Source organism: Oratosquilla oratoria, chromosome 30 (assembly GCF_046742065.1).
Source record: "Oratosquilla oratoria isolate Oo_2021 chromosome 30, ASM4674206v1, whole genome shotgun sequence".
Classification (NCBI taxonomy): Eukaryota; Metazoa; Arthropoda; class Malacostraca; order Stomatopoda; family Squillidae; genus Oratosquilla; species Oratosquilla oratoria.
Genome location: NC_134806.1, coordinates 5,868,760 through 5,873,759, shown reverse-complemented (window position 1 = coordinate 5,873,759; position 5,000 = coordinate 5,868,760).

The window sequence follows — 5,000 nt, the reverse complement described above, 5'->3', positions numbered from 1 at the left end:
CTAGATAATTCGTAAGACTAGAAGTAAAGGTAACAAAGAAGATTCCAGGAAAGGAATATTAAACTAGCGATAAAACTAGTAAACGAAATTATTAATATGGAAAATATTTACAGGCAATCAACACAAAAGAGAATGGGCAGTAGGGTCAATGGGACCGTTACACGATTATAAGAATATGGAAATTATCGTTCAAATAAGAAACACAAGATACGTATACAATATGGTACTATCTAAGTACAAAGAGATCAGGAACATGCATCAGAATAAGTAATAAGTACAAATATAAGTAAAGTAATGCAATGTATATCAGACACGTAATGTAGGCAAAAAGGGTGATCACTTCACACCAATCGTCTCATGAGTCTAAACTTCCAGTTTTTATCAAGAGATAAGATATGCGAGAAAATGACGACGAGTGAGCGATTTCCACCGCTTATATACCATTGGACCGGAAGCGGGATACTTCCGGGTGAGTGTGCGAGTGAGTGAAAGGGGGGGAGGAGGGTAAGTTAACACACGTCAACATGGGTAGTTTTAGGACCCTCGACTCGCTTGAACAATCTATTTATTTAGTAACTGTCAAATCTGTGCGCTCCGAACTATTCAGGATTTCGCTTGTCTGTTTGTTCTACAAGAGTGCGCACCTCTCTCCGCACGTAGGCAAGATTACATATAGTGGACGGGCGTTACTGCTTAACATTGTTACAATACATACATAGACAAGAAATATGAACATAGTTATGTAATACAAAGGAACACAATTCTATAACATAATTACACATATGACGTAATATCTAATATTACGTTACAATAGGTGGCATCACAGGTAAATTATTAGAATGGATGGAAGATTTCCTGACTGGGAGAAAAATGAGAGTAGTAATTAGAGACATATACTCGAAATGGGAAGAAATGATAAGTGGTGTTCCACAAGGCTCGGTGCTGGCTCCAATCATGTTTGCCATATACATAAACAACATGGATGAAGGAATTAAATGTTATATGAATTTCTTCGCAGATGACTCAAACATATTAAAGTAAGAACAGAAGAAGATTGTGATTCATTCAATCAGACCTGGACAAAATCTGAAAATGGACTCAAAAGTGGGAAGTGAACTTCAATATCAAGAAGTACCATAATGGTGTTTGGAAAAAAGCAAAAAGAGAATTTTAAAAAATTACAAAATTGGCGAAGAAGAAATAAAAAAGTGCACTCGGAAAGGGACCTTTGAGTATTAATCAGCAAAGACATGATATCGGATAAACATATAAACAAAAAAGTCGGTGAAACCTACAACCTATTAAGGTCAATGAAAGTGGCATTTGACTACTTGGATGAAGAAATTATTAAGAAAATATTAGTTACATTGATTAGACCAGAGCTGGAATATGCACCGACACTATGGACACCCAGTGCTAAAAAGTATATAAGAAAACTAGAAAGAATACAGAGAACAACAACAAAGTTGGCACCAGCTCTTTCCAATTTAACATACGAACAAAGATTATAAGAACATAAGAACATAAAAATGAAGGAGATTGCAAGACCACAAGGCCTACACATGGCAGCTCCATATCCACCTGTAATCCCCATCCATAAAGTTCTCTAATCGTTTCTTAAAACAATTGATAGCTTCATCGCTTACTACATGGTTACTAAGTCTATTCCATTCGTCGACCACCCTATCAGTAAACCAATTCTTGCCTATTTCCTTTTTAAATCTAAAAATTTCCAGTTTATAACCATTACTGCGAGTCCTGCTCTGTTGTTTTAATATGATGACCTTGTTTGCATCACCCTTGTTAAAGCCTTTGATCCACTTGAACACCTCTATTAGATCACCCCGCACTCTGCGTCTTTCCAGAGAGTGTAAGTTAAGGTGCCTAAGCCTTTCTTCGTAAGGCAAATTTCTGAGTCCATGTATCATTTTGGTCATTCTTCTCTGTACTGATTCTAGTGAATTGATGTCCATTCTGTAGGACGGAGACCAAAAATGGACCGCATAGTCAAGGATGGGTCTAACTATCGCTAGATAGAATTTAATAATTACCTCTGCACTTCTATTCGTTACCTTCCTAGCAATGAAACCTAATGCTCTGTTAGCTTTATTCCTGGCGCTAATGCACTGTTTCCTGGTTTTAGGTCCGGACTCACTAGAACTCCCAAGTCTCTCTCGCACTCAGTTTTCTCTAGAAGTGTGTTATGTAAGCTGTATCTATTTTCGGGGTTGTGTAGCCCTACGTTTAACACGCTACACTTAGAGATATTGAAGTTCATTTGCCATGTCACCGACCATGTGAACAATTTGTTAAGATCATCTTGCAGAATCTCTGCGTCGTTTCCTGACCTAATTAGGCGTCCTATTTTAGTGTCGTCCGCAAACTTACTAGCATCACTATTTATCCCATCGTCTAAGTCGTTTATGTACATAATGAACAACAAGGGACCCAAAACCGAGCCCTCGAGGACCCCACTAGTAACATTGCCCCACCTAGATTTTACTCCATTTATGGTGACCCGCTCTTTTCTGTTACTAATCCAAGCTCTAATCCATTCTAACACTTATCCTCCGATGTCATGGACTTTTATTTTATTTAGTAGTCTCTGGTGTGGCACCTTATCGAACGCTTTGCTAAAGCCAAGGTATATAATATCATAATTATCATTGTTATCGAAATTGGAACTACCAACACTAGAGCCGAGAAGAGAAAGAAGTGATCTACTGACTATATTTAGAATCATGAAAGTAATGGAAATCCTTGACAGGAATGATTTACTAAAAAATGACAATGTAAAAACAAGAGGTCATGAAAAGAAACTCAAAAAGGATAACTATAGAAGAGATCAGAAAAAATAGCTTCCCACACAGAGTGCTGGATATATGGAATAATCTAAATAAGGAAACAGTGTGTGCAAATACTATTCAAGATTTTAAGAAAAAAATTGATGCTGAAAGATACAAAGACGGGTCACTACGAGCATAGCTCCCTTCCCGTGTAATACAACTAGGTAAACACACACACACACACACACACACACACACACACACACACACACACATCTTCAGCTTCTTTTTCGTGTTTCTCTCAGTCTTCCATACTCCACGTTATTTTCTTATAGTCTTTGGAAGAAAATCATTAAGTTAAACACTTAACAAATCACAAATAAGATCGTCTGTAAACCTCTGAGGAGAAAGCATTTCCTTAAATCCGAGTGAAAATGTCTTGCGTTTATCAGAACTGAATGAAAAAATGAACCTCACATGGAAAGGACCAAGAATGTAAATTATTACAAAAACAAAATAATAAATAAAAGAGAAAAATTTCTGTTTACGTAAAATGTGAATGAAATGAACACCAGGACACATGGAAAGAGAATCCTTCCCATTAGAATAGCGACAGGAATAAGGCCTCCTCTTCGAAGAACGCCCGAAGAACGTGAGCCTCGGCAAGACACGCGAATCATCTGAGACACTAGAGGAAGGATGCAGTGTGACGCTTTCCCCCTCCAGCCGTCTCCTCCAATCATGGCAGCGTCAAAGGTGGAGGGGAAGGGGGGGACGAGAGAGTGGGTAGAGGGAAAGGGAGAGGGGGAGGGGGAGGTAGAGGGAGAGTGAGGGAGAGGGAAAGAAAGGAGGAAGAGAGGAGGTGGAGATGGGAGGAGGTAAGGGGGAGGGAGAAGGGGAAAGGTGGTAGGATGGAGGAAGAGCGGTGAGGAAGGGGGAGGTGGAAGGGGAAGGGAGGAGGAGAGGGGGCTCCGGGGGAGGTAGAGATGGGAAGAGGAAAGGGGAAGGTGAGGGAGGTAGAGGTGGGAAGGGGAGAAGGGGAGGGGAAGTGGAAGGGATGGGAGGGGAAGGGAAGGGGTGCGGGGGAGGGTGAGGGGAGGAAAGAGGGGAGTGGGAGGTGGAGGGGGAAGGTGGAGGAGAGGTGGAAGGATTTCCTCAAAGCCTGGGCAACATCGATAACCATTCGTTTCTGATTACCGATTTACCTGGACAGGGCTGGGGGGGGTGGGGAGCCTCTTAAGCTGAATAAAGTCATAATTATGGTGTCGGCCAAGTTACAATTATTTGTGTTTGGTGTTGTGACTCACAATGTGTTAATAAGAGATATTTCCTGTTCAATGGAAAATGTCGGTGTACTCGTGTGTGTGTGTGTGTGTGTGTGTGTGTGTGTGTGTGTGTGTGTGTGTGTGTGTGTGTGTGTGTGTGTGTGTGTGTGTGTGTGCGTGCATGTATTCCCCATTATAAAGGGGATAGCTGAAAACAAATCAAACCAACTCACCTACCCTTCAGCATCTCCAATTAAAGGGCCCTCCCTCTCTCCTGCCACACGCCTTGGGTCAAAAGCAGTGCAGTGAGCAACAGCATCCCATAAACATCCCCATGCATATCTAAACCTTGCAACAAGTGGATTACATTATTGGTAGTCATGTAATACCTTACCGAGAGGTGATCTTGTTATTAGATTAACGTGAAGGAAAGGAAATGATTTGATACGATCTCTGCGGGATATGATTCTGTTAATTGAGGCTTGTCCATAAGGGATATGTGATATAAGGAAAAAGAGGATCGAGTGTAGATTTACCTTTATCCAATGTATAAGGGCACAAATATGAATGTTTGCCGTTTATGTTATCAACAGATATGAGTATACAAGGGGTGATTGAAATATTCGTGGCCTATGGTAGGATACGAGATACAAAGTTGTAATTTTTTTTCACAGAGAATCTAATCTTTCATAAGTAGCTATAAGAATTTTCAAGCCTTAATTTTTTTTTTTTTATCTATTTATTTATTTTTTACAGATAACTGATAAATATTTGTTTCGGGCAGTCATTCAATACCTCCACATCAAGGGCTTAACTCCAAAGGAAATTCACGAGGACATGGTGGCTACTCTACGAGACAATGCTCCTTCATACAGCATGGTTAAAAAATGGGCAGCTGATTTCAAACGGGGCAGGGACAGCCTGGAAGATGACCCTCGTCAAGGAAGGC